The sequence below is a fragment of the Acipenser ruthenus genome, chromosome 28 (assembly GCF_902713425.1).
Source record: "Acipenser ruthenus chromosome 28, fAciRut3.2 maternal haplotype, whole genome shotgun sequence".
In the NCBI taxonomy this organism is placed as follows: Eukaryota; Metazoa; Chordata; class Actinopteri; order Acipenseriformes; family Acipenseridae; genus Acipenser; species Acipenser ruthenus.
Window position 1 is genome coordinate 16,955,625 of NC_081216.1, and position 21,624 is coordinate 16,977,248.

The 21,624-nt window shown below is 37.6% G+C and overlaps 1 protein-coding gene and 1 long non-coding RNA gene across 2 annotated transcripts in view; one reads left to right on the forward strand and one right to left on the reverse strand.

Annotated features, from left to right (window-relative positions):
- Positions 1 to 260: 260 nt before the first annotated feature.
- LOC117434852 (uncharacterized) lies at positions 261 to 1,799 on the reverse strand. Its single transcript, XR_004549102.2, has 3 exons — positions 1,621 to 1,799; positions 1,429 to 1,485; positions 261 to 382 (listed from the first exon to the last, which is right to left on the reverse strand). It is a non-coding gene; the product is annotated as an uncharacterized LOC117434852 (long non-coding RNA).
- An 11,885-nt stretch (positions 1,800 to 13,684) lies between these two features.
- LOC117434453 (dual specificity protein phosphatase 8-like) overlaps positions 13,685 to 21,624 on the forward strand; it is a 72,964-nt gene continuing 65,024 nt past the window's right edge. The window contains exon 1 of the mRNA XM_034057012.3: positions 13,685 to 14,072. The gene's annotated coding sequence lies outside the window, so the exon portion shown is untranslated. The remainder of the gene's footprint in view (positions 14,073 to 21,624) is intronic.

The window sequence follows — 21,624 nt, forward strand, 5'->3', positions numbered from 1 at the left end:
ACATAGCAATGTGTTTGTGTGTTTAAAGTGAATGCTAGTAGCGAACAAGCAATGCCACCGCTGTTTTTCTGTTAAACAGAAAGTTGTGAAGTGTGTGGTTTCAGATGGAAGGAGGTGCAGTTGCACTTGCAATACATTAACATATACATTACATTTTGCAACAGTTTTAGTTTTTAAAATGTCCACAAAGTTTTAAAATATAGTGCACAAACTATTTTAAACTGCACTAGTCGACTACCCCCTATTAGAAATACAGGGCTGGCCTAAAGTCGGTTGAGTTCCATCCACACATAATGTAAAAACACTTCATTACCTGTTTCTCAGAGTATCCCAGCCAAACCTGCTATTGTTTCCAACAGCGGGGGTGAACAGTTGAAAAACACTAACCGGGAAAGAAAGAAGAACAGTGTGTTAATGCTGTGGATTGAGCTGCAGCATGCAGTGCCCCGAAGCCTTTGCAGAGAAGACATTTCTTTCCTTAGATGCATCTACAGCAATTCCTGTTGTCACTCTGTCATCGTTTTAAATTAGGTGGCAATTTGTTGATTAGCGTGGAGTTGCGATCCCAATTTACTGTGTCTAAATTTCATTAGTGCCTAATTACAGGGTAGCACCATGCATTACAGTTAGGTGTTATTCATTCTCCTTTATTATTCTCTTCTAATTAACTCTTATTTCAAATATAAGAGACCTGTAATTAAGTATTATTGAAGCGCGCTGGGAATTTCGCCTATTTGTATATTTGTGAAAATGTTGTGTCTGGAAAATGATGGATGTTGTATGATGGCTGTCCAAAAGTCCAAATCTGACACACCTACACATTATCTTTCCTGTCATTTTTCAGTCTTCATGCTACATAATATAACTTCAGAGGGCACAGCCATGCAGCAGTAATGCCCACTGTGTAGGATGTTAATGCTATTATATTATGAACTACATTTTTTTGTGTGTGTGTATCAAACCATTATTTACAGATTTTTTTTCTTGCATTGAATCGTATTTATCAGTTTCAAACTAAACAGCTGTTAGAATCAGTTCTCACACAATATATCATGCTAAGGAACGTCAATGCAATCTTTTATCACAATTGGATGAGCAGTTTTTGAGATATACTGTAGCTAAAAGTGTTGCACAAACACATACTGTACATACATAAGCCTACACTACAGTATATCCCCATTGCCAGAGATAAGCTTCCCTGAGATAATAATAATTATAGTACGTATTCCAGAATATTAAACATTATTTTATTATACTTACAAATAATTACTTCCCCCCCCCCCCCCCCCTTTTCATACTTGTGTTATTACAGTAAAACGTTCATGTGTATAGTCATTTTGAATGTTACAATTAAGTCAACATTATAGGCAAGACTCACGTATATGTATTGTGTAAGGTACTGTAATGAAAAATAAAAAGGTGTGTTACCTGCTCCTCATTCGCTCCAGGCTCCTTCCAGACATCACATTCCCAGAAGAGATGCCTCTATCAAACAAAAAGAAAGAAATTAGCAATGAAGTCTGTGGATATGCGAGCAGAGCAGCTAATACCCACAATGTGCAAATGGTGTAAATATGACATACATATCTATTCAGACGTATAGAGATATTAAAAGTTTACCTTTGCCTAAAAGCAGCAAGGGTTTTGCTCCAATCCCCTTGTCCAAGACCCTGCAAATAAACACAGAGACAAATTGCAGCTAATTAGCTTTAATTCAGAAAAGCTTTTAAAATTCACCCTCTGCAAATAATACCCAAAACATTCACTTTAAAAAGCTGATTGATCCCAGAACGTCCATACGGCTCTTGAAGGATCCCAATGATTCAGCAGCAACAATGTGGCTTGGCACTCTATTCCATACACTCACCACTCCTGGAGGAAAACTATCTCCTACACTTTGTTCTTTCTCCACTTCCTTTCCAACTTAGTTGTGGTTTCTGAGCTCAGTTTAAAGTATTGGCTAACCTTTTCAACTCAGTTTTAATAGAAACCAGACTAGATTGAATCTCCTATTGCTCGATTTTTCTTATATTTGAGGCAAAATAGTTCCCTCAAATTATCACTGACCACTATTCTTTTGTTTAAGAGCTTTAGGTTCTTTGCATGTATTTTTCGCTTTTGATATAAAAAGAGCGCTGTAGATTAGTTGTTGTTGCTGTTGTTCATTTCAATGCTCGAGCTGCAGTCAGATCTTGTGACCTACAGCAAAGATACCAGGATGCTGCAGGTTATCTGTACCGTTGTATTTGGAAAAAAGAACCGAAATATTCCTAGTGCAATAAAATAATAATGTTGAACCGAAAAAAGAAAATTGACTTTGATGCACTGATTATAATTCCTTTAGCAGCCAACTGCTCAAGGTCTTATATCAAACAAAGTAACATGCATTGGCTTTATTTCCAAACAGTTCCAGACTGTATAGATAGATGTAAATTGATGCACAGATAGGTAGATAGATAGATAGATAGATAGATAGATAGATAGATAGATAGATAGATAGATAGTACAAACCTCATCTGTCGGGTAGTTAGCTTCAGTTTCTTGTCTCTCGTTATGTTTCACTAAGTTTACAATCTCCAGAACCTCTACATTGTCCATCTGAAAATATACAGAATTAACAAACCCTGTGCTTTTTGTAAACATTTTAGCTAAACTTCTCCTCCTTGGCAGAGTTTACCTCATTCTTTCTAATATTCTACAGAGAAGACAGGTTTGTGCCTTAACAGACACTGTCTACTGTTTGTAGTTAAAAGAAGAGAAGAAGTATTTTTACTGCAGCCTAATTTTGAATGCATCATAGAATTTGTGTGAATGTTTTCTGTGCACAAGACACTGCTAAAGGCAAAATAATATGCACTGTAATTGTTTATACAAAATAATTCAATGGTTCAATACTCAAAAGAAACAACTAAATAGACTTTCATTTTCTTTTATCTTCCATACACTCTGTAATTGTGTTATGCAACAGCGCCCTCTAGTGTCCTGCTCTGCCCATATTAATTAACTAAATCAGACTCTACACACTGTGTAACAGCTATTTTGTAAACAGCAGCCCATGGTAACTTGAACAAGACCTGGCAGTAGCACACATTATCTGCCAAGGATGCAAGTTACACATTTTCAGGAAGCATTGTGGTTCAGTGGTTAAAGTCCAGGGTTTGTAACCAGAAGGTCATCGGTTCAAATCCCACCTCTGCCACTGACTGACTCACTGTGTGACCCTGAGCAAGTCACTTAACCTCCTTGTGCTCCATCCTGCGGATGAGATGTTAGATCAATGTCCTATTGTAAGTGACTCTGCATATAATGCACAGTTCACAGCCTCTGTAAAGCGCTTTGTGATGGTGATCCACTATGAAATGCACTATATAAGAATAAAGATATTATTTATATTATTATTACAGGTGTCAGCAGCATTAAAAAAGTAGTTCACCATGACAAGACAGCATATAAAATATCAGCTCATATAATTTCCTGTATCTAAGGAACTAAAGTATGCCCTTAACAAATGTCATCACACTTGGATCTCAAGATATAGCTAAGTACCAGTCCAGGCACCTCCTCTGTACCACTAAGCTACCACTACCTGTGAGGGGGAGTCTGAAGGAGTGGCTTCTGAGTCTTCTCCAGAGCTGGAAGACTGCAAAACAGAGCAAATGCATTACACAGTATTAGATCAATTCTATTTACCAGCTCAGTCAATATTCTCAAAGAGCAACTTGGAGTTATCATAACTGATGTATTATTGGTGTTGTTTAGATTCACTTTGGATCATTTTCTGTTTCGGTCATCACTAACTAAGAAAAAGAACCCTTATGGCCTCATTAGAGTTCCTAGAATCATGTCTATCCTCTAAGTATGTCCGGTACACCAGTATGTAACCATTACGTGCCCCCGGGCAACATATATTCTAGATTCAGAAATACATAAAAAACAAATACCATACAGAACAAATGTGGTATTTCTTACATCCATTAGGGGCAGAACATCACAGTAGAACAGGTTATTGGATACACTCTGGTGTACCCGCTGTACTTTGAGACAAGACATGTTTGAGAGCTCTATAGGGGCTACAAGAAGGGTGACTTTCTGAGTGGAAACAGTGGATTGAGAAGTGATCCCAATGGCAGATGAACACAAGGGTTACATCCCATAGCCTTGTTCAATTTGTAATTTCAAAAAATGAAAACAGGCAGACACATACCACGACCTCCTGTTCTGGTGCGATTTCATTGCTTGTAACTAAATGTACAGTCCCCTGAACATCTTCATCTACTGACTGGATATGAAGACAAAACTGAACTCAGCAAGGACGGAACTACTAAGTTGCTACAATAAGCAAAATGAAGTGTACATGTGTATCAGGGTAATGGGCTACATGTTAGAGGTCTTCATTTATATTTGATATAACAGAGGGTTCAGTAAATAACTTGGGTTCTTTATGGAACCTAAATACTCTTTTCTAATACTCTATTCACACTTCCTAAATAATGCATGATCATTATGCATTTAAAACCTGGCTGTAAATGAAATCAGTGGCAGTTATGTGGTTTTAAAGTGGGCTGATCACATCATCTAGGTAGTGTGGCTAGGGTGTACCTAAACTGGTGATGACCAAGGCTTCAGAATCAGTGTTCGTAAATTATTGTTAAAATATATTTTTTTCTAAATGTAGCGATTAAAGCAAGTTTTCACATAGCTCTGGTGTACCTGAACTTGATGTTAGTTCAGCGACTGCTGAAGGGGTTGCAATGTATCAACTCCTTCTGTGTAGTGCATTAGCAAGTTATTATTATTATTATTATTTATTTCTTAGCAGACGCCCTTACCCAGGGCGACTTACAATCGCAAGCAAATACAAATACATTCAAGTGTTACAATATAAGTCATACAATAAGAACAAGAAATACAATAATTCTCAAGTGTGACAAACCACAATTCAATAATACAGCAGATAATAGTGAAAGTTACATCAGGATATGATTAAATAGTGATAGTTACATCAGGATATGATTAAGTACAAAATACTACAGATTAAACACTTGGCAGATTACAATATTCTGAGGTACAGGATTAAATGCAGTAAAATAGGGGGCAGATAAGAGCAAAATAAAGCATATTTAAATGAAGGGTGATAGTGTCCCAGGATACAACAGAGGAGTTCTACAGGTGCTGTTTGAAGAGGTGAGTCTTAAGGAGGCGCCGGAATGTGGTCAGGGACTGGGCAGTCCTGACATCTGTAGGAAGGTCGTTCCACCACTGCGGAACAAGGGTGGAGAAGGAGCATGCTCGGGAGGCAGGGGAGCGTAGCGGAGGTAGAGCCAGTCTTCTAGTGCAGGCGGAACGGAGAGGTCGAGTGGGGGTGTAGGGAGAGATGAGGGTCTGGAGGTAGCTGGGTGCAGTCTGATCAAGGCATCTGTAGGCTAGTACAAGAGTCTTGAACTGGATGCGAGCGGTGATCGGGAGCCAGTGGAGCGAGCGGAGTAGAGGAGTAGCGTGGGCGAAGCGAGGTAGAGAGAACACCAGGCGAGCAGCAGAGTGCTGGATGAGCTGGAGCGGACGGGTGGCGGACGCAGGGAGGCCAGCCAGGAGGGAGTTGCAGTAGTCTAGGCGGGAGAGTACCAGGGCCTGGACCAGGAGCTGGGTAGCATAGTTGGTGAGGAAGGGTCGGATTCTTCGGAAGTTAGCTCCTGTGAGAGGATGTGGGGTCGTGTTGCGTGTGTGACATAAGCACATGTTGAAGATGTTATTCATATCAAGTGATTATTAGTTAATCTAGTCTGACTGGGTTTTATTTAACACCCCTTATAAAAGTTTACCACTTTTCCCATGGTTAACCATCGTTTACCCTGGTTTGTCATGTTCATTAATGTGCTTTTCCATACCTCGCTATTCTTTACAATGCTTACCTGTGCTTTATTATTATTATTATTATTATTATTATTATTATTTATTTCTTAGCAGATGCCCTTATCCAGGGCAACTTACAATTGTTACAAGATATCACATTATTACCATGCTTTCACTATGCTTTATGACATCTTGCTATGCTTTTACTATGGGAAACTTTTATAGAAGTGCTCTGGCTTTTCTGTTCCATACCACATCATGGATCGTTATTGCTGTGTTTGACAATGTGGGCAATAATCCTTACACTATCAGTGCACTGGAGCAGACATTTTGAAAAGAGCTTTGAAACAGACTTTAAAGTTATAAGTGTAAAAAGCTGTTGAGATGTTAACAGTAAAAAAACAACAATTCCAGGTACGTTATTTAAACAGTTGGAGCAACACCTGGGGACATGGAACGCTATATTTTTCTCTTTATTCTTTAATGTGCCTCCAGCTCTTCAGTTCTAGCTGCCTTATTTTAGAAGCACAAGCCAGAGCCATTGAGTGATCTACTCTGGATCTAGACTGTGCTACATACAGTATGTATGTAGGCAAAGCAACTACAACTGAAGAAGTACAACAAAAAAGACGTTTCCATCTGTTTTGCTGGCAATTCAATACTGTGCATTAGATGATGCTGGAGCTTACTCATAAGAATAATGATCAAGCCAAAAAACTGAGGAGCAGCCTCTAAAAGCACTTAAACACAGACTTATAACAAAACAAAGAAAAGAAAATATTTCAGTAATTGCAAACAGCATAGAAAGGCTAAGGGACCAAAACATGGCCATGATGTAGACAGACACATACTTCCTCAAAAGGGCGGTTGGTTTCAGTTTGTTTATCGCAGGCTGTAACCAAGGTTACAGTCTCCCGAACCACCTCATCTTCCGGCTGAAAAGACACAAAATAAAATGATTATGGAAAACAACTATTGTTATGAAAAATATGCTTATTATAAAAATATTTATCTGTATTCTTTTTTTTTTTTTTTTTTACAAAAAATTATATTGATCGTTGATTCAGAAAATATGTCTTGTTTTAAAATGGCCATGAGACAAACAGGATCTTACTATCAGCACTCAGGTGGAATTTGAATCGCAGGTAAAACACTAAAATCATTGTCCCTCGACAACAAGCAACATTTGTGACCTGTCTGGAAAAAAACCCTCTACAGTGTCTCTGAGCAGGATGGGGAGATACACTAGTCCTGAACGCAGTCTTGGTTTCCAGCCTAATTTCTTGAGATGACTTTCTAAAAGCTGCTTGGAGTGACCCATAACCATGACTGCAAACAATCAGTCACAAAATATTCAGTTGTATTTGTTAAAATATGTCTTTAATATTTTTGATCAATTATAACATGAAATACAACAATTAGTCACGGTGTATATTAACCAATTACCAGTACCATAATTTATCTTATATATAGAGCAACCGCTTTTACAAATTGAAGGATCATTTCAGAGTGTTATACATGATAAACGATGTATGCAGTATATTACAGTATTCTAAATAGTATAGAAGGGTGTTTTTAATAGTATTCTACAAGTTACCTAAGGTGGCTCTGTTACATATTAGGTGCATTTTATATTCTAAAAATTGTGGTAGAGGGAAATAAATGAGGCAATACTTGTAATTTTCTGTGTCACACATTTTTTCTTTGTATATTTCTTCAGCCGTCGGAGATCGGGATAGGTGAAGTGTTTATAAAAGAAAAGAACGCTAAATGGTTACAGAAAGTTACAAGACAGGAGTCAAGTTCAAATGACTTGTGGGTCCAGTTTTGAAGTCAAAATATAATAGAAAGGAGACACATAGAGGAATTGAACGCTAGCGAAAAATAGGAACAAATAGCTGACCAAAAAAGAAATAATATAATAAATACATATATTACTAATCCCTGAACTTTCAACCAGATTCGGTTTTTATTATATCAGCTAGGCAGTATCTGAAGAATGCAGATAGACAGACAGCCAGCAATACGGATATATATAGACAGACAGACAGACAGCCACATACTTCCTTAATAAAGCAGACATTTGGTTCTGATTCGTCGCTTGCTGAAACACAAACACTTGCAGAGAGCTCTTCGTCTTCAGTCTGAAAAGATACAAATAATGCACATGTGTAATGACCTTAGAATAGGCTTTAGACTTTGAAAGTATAGATATCACAATATGTGACAGTTTCTAATACCATAACCACAACCTAAATAATACTCGGTCAACACCTGTTGAATGCACAGGATTGCCATTATCTTTTTTTATCAATGTAAAACGTGTTGTGTGTGTGTGTGTGTGTGTGTGTGTGTGTGTGTGTGTGTGTGTGTGTGTTGGGAATATAGGGTTGGCAGAGAGGAGGGTTGAAATGCCCCCTGCCAGAATACATGTGAGGATGTGGCTGGAGCCTGAATTGAATGATTAATGGTTAGTTAGGCTCATGGTATATAAGGAAGTGAAAATCCTTGGTTTGGGGGTTGGTGTGTAGGTGAGCTTGGAACTGTGTGTAGACTGTGTTTGGAAGTCTGTAGTGAAGGTGAATGCCCAGCCTACAGTCACTTATTGTATTGTATTGTTTTGTTTAAACCTTTTATTTTGGCCCTTGTGCCTGTTTATTTGTTTGTTTTTTTGTTTAATGAAGTGTGGAACAGCGCTTAAACTGCAGCTTTTCTTGTCTCTGAGGTCTCATTCAAGACACAATACTGCTGCAATGCACCGTGTAGGTAGTGTAGGGTATAAGAAAACTGATTAATGAATGCGATTGTTCATTTAAAACTGTGGAGCATATTATTACAGTAAAACTCATTCAGACCAAGGGGTGTTCGGATAATCAATTTACAACTTTCACAATCAAGAAACCTCCTAAAAACATAGAATTCAACGGGTTATAGCCAAGGTTTTACTATAGGTAGGAGACAGACAGGAAGATAGTCTGACAGACAGACACAGACATACTTCCTTAGGGTCGAAGCCTCTATGGAGTAAATCCTTATCCATCACTATGTTTATAATATCTTTAACCACTTCCTTTTCTGACTGAAAAATACAGATCGGAAAATAATAATCCTATGTTCCCATCTTAAATGATTTGCACTATTTTGTTTTATTTAGACTCCAATTGCAAATCACAGAAGAATCTAAATTATTCTGATTCAAAACTGTATGATATTACATCTATTTCAACAGTAAATGGGCAAATCAATCACTTTATATTGATTATTCTATCTTGATTTACCTATTGGTTGTGATTTATTTTCTAAAACTGTAAGTAAAGAAAAAACATTACAAAAGAAAGACTATAGAAGGGATTCATTCTGTTACCTTAGACTTCCAGTACGTCAATGTTTCTTCAAGATCCTTCACGTCAAAAGTGTTCTCCTTATAACACATGAAACATTACATATGTACATGATTTATATAGGTATAACTACATTGTAAAAAAAAAAAAAATTAAAGGTTTTATTTTATGTACAGAAAAGAATTAAATTATTACAAAATAATTTATTTCAGAACATTTCGGACAAAAGTCCTCCTTCAGCTGTATAGAAAGAAAAGTAAACACAGTACAGTATATATATGTTTATTTTACTACACTAGACTCAAACAACTATTGATTTGATCAGTCTATATCCAGCTGGGATAAGTCACACTCAGGATTTGTTAGAGAATTTTAGTGCAACTGGATCGCATCAACCACTTCTTTTCAATGTTAACCACTTATGCTAGGTGTTTTGTCCATGGTGATTCCCCAGTGCTGTAATATGCTCTGCAGTGGTTTACCTCAATCAGCGGCAATTAATAATAGTTTTCAAGCTAGGTACATCTAAACCAACCTCTCTTTGCAGTCAGTGCCATGCTTTTCCCTAACCTCCACCTCACCTTCAGCCTCTCTAGGGGGTTGGCAGTCAGATTGCCTCCCTCTGTATCTCAGCGCAAGTCCCCTGAAATGCGAAGCTGAGCCCCAGCACCAAGCACGTCAGAATGCTGTGATAAACGCTTCTGAATGGTTCTGAACTAGAAAAGGTTCTCCTGACTAGAATAAGAATTGAAATGTAATGTTTACTTACACAGGCTGGTGTGAAGGGATACCCCAATAAACGTCTGCTTGCAACAAACCCTATCCAAAGCAAAGATAGCATGCCTGTTTCATGGCTGAATTAAATGTAGCAGCTACTGTTAAAATCAATTTCCTCACTGTGTCAGGTTACCTAGGCAGCAGTATTGATTTGTAAAGTCACCTGTGACATAAACCACTGACATCACATCTGTAGATATTCAAAATAGGGAACTTCCTGATTCTAAACAAACCTTCATCTCTATGGAGATCTGCGGTTCCAATGCTGAACACTGATGGCGATGGCTATACTTTCAAGGCGATAGTTCACCAATCCACGTTAACGGAACTGTTTGAGAAGCCAACACGATACCCGATTCTTAATCCAACTGAGAATGTTTGGGATGAACTTGAACAATGTTATTAATTGTGGTCATTATTTTCATTCATATATAGCAATATCAATTAGCAGTGATGTCTTATTACCATGGTTACCAAGAATCTCAAGGTCCACTTCATATTTTTTCAGTGTTGTAATTTCTTGTGGGGTGTATCTAGTTTACTGCAGCTGTTTGGTAATCATATTGAAAATCACCAATACTAACTTCAACAGCCACTGAGGCGAGAGGGATACTTGGGATCCTTTGAGAACCATTCCTCTGATAAAACTTGTAATGGACATGCTTCAGCCAAACAACATATTGATGTCACCACATTCTATCTCCATGGCTACAAACATTCAAACCAAAAGAAGTGTCATTGTAATGCAGCTATTGATGGCTAATCTAGGAAACCACCGGTTACAGTCTATGTGTTTCTTATGAGACATTATGATGTAGATATAGGTAATGGATGATCTACTTTTTGAGCTGTACAATGTAATGGTCTCATGACAAATGAAGAGATGAAATAGAGTAGCGATACTTCTTGCTTTTTTGTTTTTTGTTAGTAAATTGAAGGAGCAGGTTTAACTAATTCTGTTCCACCATTTGTACTGGAAAGTTTAAATACTGCATTTTTGGTCATTGGTGAACTACCCCAAAGTACTATTTTCCCTAAAATGAATAAGATGAAAAGGCAAAATAATAATACTATTATTATTATTATTATTATTATTATTATTATTATTATTATTATTATTATTATTATTATTATTATAACTAAATAGAAAACAAAGGAATGTATTGGTGTATTATTAGGAGCGTGTGAGTTAGTTTACTAGTACAGTATTTATGTATTATACATTTTAGCCACTAGGTGGGGGTCATGATCTCTGAAAACATTCCAAAATATTTCCACTTGCTCAGAATGTTCATTCATAGCTGTTGAAGGGGTTGTCTTCCTTGTTTTTTCCTTGCAAAAGATTTTAATGAGCAAATCATCTCAAAAGTTCAGTGTTACCCTTATATGTTAAAAATAGGAATAAATAAAACGAAATATGTTGGTATCCCTGAATATATATGTTTAATCTTCAAATCAAAGCAAACCATTCCACAAAAGCAGACGCACCCCAAACATTAAAACAGGTCCGACTGCCAGTCGATCTCATTACTTAGTTCATGTTTCTCCAGGACAAGTCAATCAGGTATTATGAAAGAATGTAAACACTTACACTGCAGCCCAGTGAAATATGGATGCTGATGTTATCTGAACGGTGTAGAATAACATTATATTTCAAAGACTGCATTAGAAGTCTCTGGATCGGTGGAAATGTCCTTGAATATGTAATCCATGGAAAGGAAAACCAAGTGAATGGAGCTGGTAACCAAGGTGGGAATGGGAACACATATTTACTGGTCTCTGCTCAGCACTGCTTTACATTGTTTATGAGGATAGGCAACTATAGGCAAAATGTATCTTGAACCTGTATGACCAGTTAGAAACCACAGTTGAACAAGGTTTACAGCAATTCATTGGGTTCATTTAGGAGAGCAGACATCAAGCAGTTGACTTTTCAGAGAAGGGATTTTTAATGAACCTGTTTTTTTTTGGGGGGGGGGGGGGGGGGCACCTTCACTAGCTCCTCAACCAGCATTGAGTCCCCTGAACCAGTATGACCGCCTGTGAACCAGCACACCACCGCTGCTGATCAGTGCACCAGTGCTAGGCATTGCTGGAATTTCAAACAGGGTTTTAATGATTTACTGTCATTACAATACATGACAATGTAATTACATAAAAGTAATGACCTTTCTTCACATTGCACACAAATGTATTTGCCCTAACCAAGACATCACCCCTCAAATTGCTGTTGCCACATTTGCATCATTCAAATGTTTGTTTTTTGTTTTTTTTTACTTTTACCACCTGGGGCTATTCAGACGGTTTGATTTATTTCCTTGTATGTAACCATTTTAAGAATATATAATTTCCAGTAAAGAGTCCAAACCCTGCAGTTCCTAATAAACTGGCCTTGTCCTGTATTCCTGCATGTTAAATTGCCTTTAGGGTAGTTAATGAGTTCTGGAATGGGCCATAGAAGGGGAGGGGAGGTAATTCCTTACATAACTCCCCCCCCCCCCCTTTAACAGAATGTATCTGCTTGACATTGACCCAGGGTACACACTTGACCATACAGCATTTGCTTCTTTATTATGAGCCCCTCTCCACTGCTCGAGGAATTAATGGTGTACTCTTTTCAGTTTGCATGTTTGTTTACCAAGAATGCCTGTTCCATAACATGTTGCCAGGTGACCTCAAACCTGGGCCTTGTCTTGATAGATAGGGGTTCAATAGAGTTTACTGCAGAGAGGCTGTCCTTCATGGCACCCTTTCAGTTCCAGGACAGCTGCTTCCAGCAACGAAAGACTATAAATGTTTACTGTGGGGTCTGGTGTATCTGGTAAAAGCATGGAAAATTACAATAAAGGATAAGTAAAGCTTAGCAAGGAACAGGGATGTATGGTAATTGGCACTGACACATATTCCAGGAGAAATACAAAGATTTTAGTGCTATAAAACTACAAAACTCAGAGGAATAAATTTACTTCTCCTTCCTGAAGCTAAGGGATTTTTAATTTGTTCTATACCATTGCAATTGTCTTATTCGTCATATTTTTGTTTATTTTCATGCCCCTTCATTTAAAAAATGACTTGCTGGCCCTTTAACCTTTTTATCATAGGAATCTATCATATATATATATATATATATATATATATATATATATATATATATATATAAAAGAAAAGAAGATACTGAGCCAACACAACATAGACCAAAATTGTATGATTGACTGTATGCCAGAACTCCTCACAAATTGATGTCAGGTCTTACTCTGAAGATATATACAAACACTTGCAGCTAGAACTTCACCAATACCGATGTTTAAAAACAGCTTTCAGGAAAGCTTTATTAAGGATTGAATTTTTATGATGTAAAGAGGTTCTGTATTTATCCTTAGTTTGTCCTCCAGTCTCTTTTTGTTGAAAGTATTGATTCGGAACAATACGTAAAAAGATGAAAAACAATAATGGAAAAAAAATACTAGAACAGGTAAAGACTACTGGCAGCATCCATACTGGTACAAATTCTGTAAAGAAAGCATATTTGTGTTTTACATAAAACCTTAACATAGTATGTGCGCGTGTGCGTCCCCTTTAAGAGCTGGCACTTCCACTTGGCCTTTTATCCCTTTAATCTGCAGGATCAGAGAGGTGACGTCACCCTGCCCCTGAGTCGCTCGCTCTGATTGGCTAGAGGTGACGTCAACCTGTACTTTTTTTTTTCAGAAGCATGACCTCATCCTTAGTTCATTTTTAGTTCTAAAGTGCACCTTCTGTTTTCCTGGGTTGCTAATACCCTGTAAATGCAAATTGCTTATCTGTCCAATCTGAAGCACACTGCAGCTCTTTAAACACTGGGGAAATTAAGTATTGCAATATATCATTATATAACTGTTGTGGGTTTTTCTCTGCAGTGTATTTGTGACATAAGCGAATAAGCGCAGCAGTGTTGCGCGTTAGGGTCGTGTTAGTTTTTTTTTTCCTTATTATTTTTTTTTCCATAGATCTCCTCCTAACCACGATTTGCATTAAACATTAACATACACAGTCAGTATTGCAGAGGGCTGTATGGTCAGTGGCAATGAGAGCAGCAGCAACCCAGCCAACGTGGAAATAAAGGAGGTGAGTTTATTTAAAGGTCCATGTTTTGCTGCGTGTTTATTTCGTCTGTTTTTTTGTACATAGCGACTGTGTGGCGTGTTAGAAGGGCGTTTGTAATACCGTACATTAATGTTTACATCTCGCTGCGCTACTGTGCTGCAGCATTGAGCGGTAGGGGGTGGGGGTGCACATGGGCGATCTCTGAACAGACTGCTGTTAGATCATTCATGGCTATGAATCACGCGCATTGTAAATTATTAAGTAGTTTCCCCATGTTTCTCTTCTTCATAATTCCCAACGTGTACACATTACCGAGGAGGGGGTTGTTCATTCGCCTCATTTTTAGGAACCTTACGACCCGGTTGTCCTTGCATTGCAGCCCACACGTATACACAGCAGTGCCTGACTGTTGACAATTATAATAATAATACTGTACATGCTAGAATTTCAGCTTGCTCGTTTATAACAAAAATAAATCTAATAATTGTTAATATACAAAAATATGCATATAATTAGCGTGTTAAGTCCCATGCGGTATAATTATTACGTTCGGATTTAAATGAAGTAACTGCTAACAATCCCCTCTAACTACAAACACAGCAACCGGTATTGTGTATGTTGTTGACAGTGAATATTATTTCTATTTTTTTTTTTTTTTTTAAGTAAATCTAGTGCAACATGCAGAGATCAATAACAACAATACTAGCTTGTTATGAAAGCAAAGCATGACAGGCAGTATTTTCCAGTTTAAAAGCTTGATTGTGGCTGTTTTCGGTTTGTAACTGCATATTTAATATGGTGATTTGATATGGTAAGCTAAATAATTGGGTTACTGTAATATTGATATTCATGTTGTGTATCATATTGCCCCCGATTTCTTGTGTTGCTTTGAAAGTGCACTGAAGTACGTTTTGTAATACTGATCATTTTGGCCATTCATTATTCTGCACTGTTTGCTATGCGGTTAGGAAATGTATCACTTGAACTCAAATGCTGCACTTCCCATGGGGGTTAATTATTAATTATATTATTGACACACATGTACAACATACAAAGACACACACCACACACAACAGTCATACAGAACACAATGCATTTCGTTTCCAATTTCAAAATGCATCAAATACAATAAACATGAAAAACTAAACCAGCCAAAAAAAAAAAAAAACACACACACACACAACATAACATATACATATGGTTCTACTATTAGAAAAGGCTGTATCTTTGGTACAGAAAAAAAATATTCATATGAACACCTTATATTTGGTATATATATATATATTTTTTTTTTGTTAATTGAAAACCTAGACTTACAGACGTGCTCAAATTTGTTGGTACCCATACAGCTCATTGAAATAATGCTTCATTCCTCCTGAAAAGTGGTGAAATTAAAAGCTATTTTATCATGTATACTTACATGCCTTTGGTATGTCATAGAATAAAGCAAAGAAGCTGTGAAAAGAGATGAATTATTGCTTATTCTACAAAGATATTCTAAAATGGCCTGGACACATTTGTTGGTACCCCTTAGAAAAGATAATAAATAATTGGATTACAGTGATATTTCAAACTAATTAGTTTATTTAATTAGTATCACACATGTCTCCAATCTTGTAATCAGTCATTCAGCCTATTTAAATGGAGAAAAGTAGTCACTGTGCTGTTTGTTATCATTGTGTGCACCACACTGAACATGGACCAGAGAAAGCAAAGGAGAGAGTTGTCTGAGGAGATCAGAAAGAAAATAATAGACAAGCATGGTAAAGGTAAAGGCTACAAGACCATCTCCAAGCAGCTTGATGTTCCTGTGACAACAGTTGCAAATATTATTAAGAAGTTTAAGGTCCATGGAACTGTAGCCAACCTCCCTGGGCGCGGCCGCAAGAGGAAAATCGACCCCAGATTGAACAGAAGGATAGTGCGAATGGTAGAAAAAGAACCAAGGATAACTGCCAAAGAGATACAAGCTGAACTCCAAGGTGAAGGTACGTCAGTTTCTGATCGCACCATCCGTCGCTTTTTGAGCGAAAGTGGGCTCCATGGAAGAAGACCCAGGAGGAATCACTTTTGAAAGAAAAACATAAAAAAGCCAGACTGGAATTTGCTAAAATGCATATTGACAAGCCACAATCCTTCTGGGAGAATGTCCTTTGGACAGATGAGTCAAAACTGGAGCTTTTTGGAAAGTCACATCAGCTCTATGTTCACAGACGAAAAAATGAAGCTTTCAAAGAAAAGAACACCATACCTACAGTGAAACATGGAGGAGGCTCGGTTATGTTTTGGGGCTGCTTTGCTGCGCCTGGCACAGGGTGCCTTGAATCTGTGCAGGACACAATGAAATCTCAAGACTATGAAGGCATTCTGGAGCGAAACGTACTGCCCAGTGTCAGAAAGCTCTGTCTCAGTCGCAAGTCATGGGTCTTCCAACAGGATAATGACCCAAAACACACAGCTAAAAGCACCCAAGAATGGATAAGAACAAAACATTGAACGAGTCTGAAGTGGCCTTCTGTGAGTCCTGATCTGAATCCTATCGAACATATATGGAAAGAGCTGAAACTTGCAGTCTGGAGAAGGCACCCATCAAACCTGAGACAGCTGGAGCAGTTTGCTCAGGAAGAGTGGGCCAAACTACCTGTTAACAGGTGCAGAAGTCTCATTGAGAGCTACAGAAAACGTTTGATTGCAGTGATTGCCTCTAAAGGTTGTGCAACAAAATATTAGGTTAGGGGTCCCATCATTTTTGTCCATGCCATTTTCATTTGTTTTATTATTTACAATATTATGTTGAATAAAAAATCAAAAGCAAAGTCTGATTTCTATTAAATATGGAATAAACAATGGTGGATGCCAATTACTTTTGTCAGTTTCAAGTTATTTCAGAGAAAATTGTGCATTCTTCGTTTTTTGTGGAGGGGTACCAACAAATTTGAGCACGTCTGTATATATATATATATATATATATATATATATATATATATATATATATATATATAATATATATATATTATACACACACAGCATTTCTTTACAAAACAACAGCTATACAATACATCTCAAGATTTTTAATAATGTTCTGATGACTGTGCTGTTCCTTATATTTTCAAGTTCAGGCTGCGTTTCACCCGCTTTCACGTTGAGGGCTGGCTCGCAAGGCGTTTGTGTTGTTTTGTGTTTTGTGCTGAAAGAGTACACCCATGGTGATACAAGGCCTCTGAATAATTGAAGGCCTTCTCTGCCTGTCTATATCATAATCAAGTGCATAACTAAATAGATCCAGTATACAAATAGAGCTCTGCATTAGTGCACTGGTGTAAGGAAGTGGGGATTGTGTAGCATCATGCTGTAGTCTCTTGTTTTTAGCACCTCCAAGCCTGAGACTTCTTATTAGGTTAATGACGTTTGAGCAGACGAATGGGAATATATTGGCAGCGGCAGCCTCCTTTTGTGTTGACAGCTGTGTCTTAATGATTTAGAATGCCCTTTATCTAGACGGGGCACTTACTAAGGTTTTATATTCGATTTGCCAACCCTAAGTGTACTTTAGTAACCTTTTCACTCTTATGATAGTTTAGTTCAGCCGTTCATTTCCAATATGTCTTAACTTTGAAAGAGAACATTTCTGTTTGCAGAAATTGCCATTTTGATAACCTTTGACCCAGACAAATGATGTTAGTGTCCTTTTAAAGCTTGAACCCCTGCCCTTTAATACATAGAAAGCTAAAGGAAGTGAGACTGTGCAATGTGTACCTAGTGTATCCCCCTGCTCCGTCCCTGGTTAATTCTAGCCATGATGTCATCCCTTACATATAGACAGTCATGCTTTTTATATTCCATCCCTTGTCTTTTAAAATAAGACATTGTTTCCTGCAGTGGTGGTGTCCCTGCTACTGCTTTCAGCTAAACCAGCCAAAGTGGCCCATGATCACCAGCAGAGAAAGACATCCTTATTCAAATCTAAATGAACTGACTGGGCTTTGTGTTTCTTCCTGGTCTAAGCAAAGTAAGCTAATCTGTAGAAATGCAAAACATAATTGGAAACCAACAGGATTATTTGCTGAGCTTTTTTTTGACAATGGGCCCTGTAAAAGATTATGCAGACCACATATAGGTCATCTTAGCCAGAAATCCTAACTGACAGACTTGCAACAGGGAGATGTAGCTTATACATAAACCAGAATCCACATCAGAGATTCCTTTTGCTAAACAAATCAGTAATGCAAGTAGAACTAATTAAAGACAAAACTAACGCTTCATCACCCACACTGGCATATATTAGCACTAATACAAGGGCGTTACTTTTTACTGGAACAACTAGGAGGACAGAAGACTAGGAATAGAAACCGTCCTTAGATCCCCTGTTTCTCCGCTCCCTGGTCTTTTATACCACTTACAGTATTATGTATTCCATAGGGTTAGAATTAGGGGGAATTTATTATGGTCCGGGTATTTTAATTCAATTCACCTAATTAGAGCTGTTTTTTAATTCATATTTATATACATACTGGTAATGCAATATTTTTGCAGTCATTTGTGGATTCAGAATTTTTGCATGAAACATTAATTTAGCAAATGGTATTCAGTTTCAAAGTGCATTCTTATTGCATTCCTTTTGCATTCCTTTTCAGTGAAGGGAATTCATTTGGATTATACATTAATTGTCAAAAGAATACACAGTTTGAATACAAAAATCATGACATCTGTAATATTATGGAAACTAATCCAAATGTTATGCAAATGGAATGCATTGTTTCAGTCACAAAGAGTAAGACAAGATATGATTGACTTTAACAGAGGGCATGGTTGGCAGGTGTTTCTGACAAACCTTAGAAGAGCAAATTGAACATCTTACAGACTTGTTGCATCAAACGCGTCCCACCAGGACTACCTATAATGACCCTGTTGACAGTACAATGTTTTTTCGATTTTTTTTGTCCAACCCCTGTGCAGTCATTGCTTTCCATTGTTTTGGTTCCTTGACTTCACTGCCTTAAGAAACACAAAAAGTAGTTGTCACATAATGTGTGTGATAGATCCAATTAAATATGGGTATATCCTGGTGGAGCATACCTCCTAACAGCTCACAGCTGATAATTAGAAAAGGCAACAGCTCAGGAAGGTGTCAGAATTTTTTAACACTGCATTATAAACTAGGTTAATACAGTTTTAGCAAACTAAATGTAATGGGAATCTGTTCAGAAAATCTGAAACGTGAGTCTTTGTAAAAACTTTACAAAATAAAGTAATTTATTTGGCATCGTTGGCTGCAATCATGTTTTTAAGATTTGGTTTGAGGTTACAATCTGTATTCACTCCTGTATAATATATATTGCATTGTGATATTGTCCATAACCAAATACATTATGTTGCTACAGTACTTATATTGCATGGTTCTTTAATACAGAATAATGGGATTAGCATGTGTAACAGCATGCTCCTCCTGTTTCATTTGAGTTTTGTCTTCATTTATGATAGTTTTATGTTGTTACACCTCATACTTTTATGTATGAAATGAAAACAGTCTTTAACTAGTCCTTGGTGTTCATTTAAAGATGACCAGGATATCTGGTATAGTTCAATTTTGTGGTAAAATGTTATTCATTGTAGTTTGTTAAAATATATAACCAATTCTATATTCATTACATTTGTTTGGCTTTTAGCCGCCTCCGTAGCCTACTCGGGCATTACTGGCAGTCCAGCTTGTTTATATTCTCCAACTGTATTTAATTTGTTAGGACACAAGTTCCTGAAATTGCTTGGTAGTAGATATATGCAGCATTAGTAGGTTATGAACCACATAAAAACTCCATTATACCTACATTTCCACTATACAAAACTTCACCAAGAGACTGGCAACTGTGTAGTTCAGAGTTTCAGGAAACAATACTCTTATTGCAAGCAAAAATAAGTTATTCAATGCTGCCTTGCATTAGGAATTCAATATAATATTCAGTCAAGAAACGCAGTACCACTGGTTTTAATTGCTGTAACCGCTATGATGATAGTCCTAACCCAAATCCCCCTTTCTGTAAGACGATGGTTTCCATGGCAACCTTTCAGCCAATCGCAGCCTTTTCTACATCCCCATAGGTTTTAATTTTAATACCTCAGTGCTGATTAAAAAAAAAACAAAAAACAAGGGATTCAGTTGATGCAAAAAAGCACGGATCCAGAAAATCCAGAAGAGGTAAATAACACGACAGCGGTAAAGATGCTTGTCTAGTTAACCCACCCCATTAAATGTAGTGAAACAGGGCTCACTGAAGCATGGAGTGCATTTATCGAGCTACATTGCGCCTTTGCTTTACCATCGGGCGGTGAAGGTGCAAATGTTAAGCTAATTCCAGTTTACATTTGCATAGCCCTGCCTGCGTTAGGAAGAAGCAGAGTGGATACAGCGTTGTGTTCTCTAGGAGTCCTGTCCTGCATGTCGCAGGAGTTATTTTAGGTTACCTTGGTAAAGGGTTCTTGCGGGGGTGCCTCCTCTGTGAAAATCTGTGATCTACGCTGTACCTCTTTTGACATCACAAGAGGTAAGGTTTCCTGTTCTTTTTATGGAGCATGCAAATGGCATCAATCAGGAGTTTACAAATATAACCTTCTCCCTGTGTATGCACCCTACATATAACAAGCAGCACTGCTTTGGGTTATAACTCTGTATTACTCTGATTGAAAATCCCATAGTAGGCATATGGAATAACCAAGTGGCAGCGCCTGGTTACTGAGTGAATATTTACATACAACCAGCAATAGTTAAAACTAGTCATTTTTAACGTTACCAGGTGAGGCTTCTCAGTGATTGCCTTTCTGCAGACCTGGATATTACAGTGTGCGGGTGTGCAGGTGTTAGAAAGGACAGATGTTTAGTAATGAAATCGTGATATTCAGTTGTGATGCAAAAATGTAGTGTAACTGCATGGTTATAGTTGCATGATTAGCAATGTAACTGCATAGTTTGGGTTGGATTTGTGCTTTTGCTGTGTAGTAAGTAGTGCTCCAGTTGACAGAAATGACCTTGAGCATTGTATAATATAGAGAATACCATTAACCAAGTATCCTGCACAACTTCTATACACACAGCCAGCATAGAGATTCTCCTAAAATGTGTTATTCTAATAGTAATTAGTTTATTGTAACAGCAATTAGGTAATTACTTTTGAAAACCCAGGTATAGTAATTACTTAACGAGAGATTTTGCATGCTTATATCCAGAGTATTTGTATCGTTATTCTTTTAGCAAACTGTTTGTCTGTTAAAGAGAAAGGAAACCATTTGACCCGTCATTCACATCGTGTTAATTCAGGTGTCAGCTGGCTGTAAGTCATGGTTTTGTCACAGCAACAATACTCCCCAGCCTGGGGGGTGCTCTCAGGTGCTCTTAGGAACAGATGCTATGTCAGCAGTGGAAGGTGACAAGTGAAAGGAGTGTTTACCTACAGGGGGTGTCTGAACCTGTTAATTACTAATCCTAGCACTGGCACCTACAGGTTTTCACTAGCCCAGTGGTTAGAGATCTGGGCTGCAGTGTGGAAGTGGGTTTTAGCAGCTCAGTGGTTGGGGTGGGATT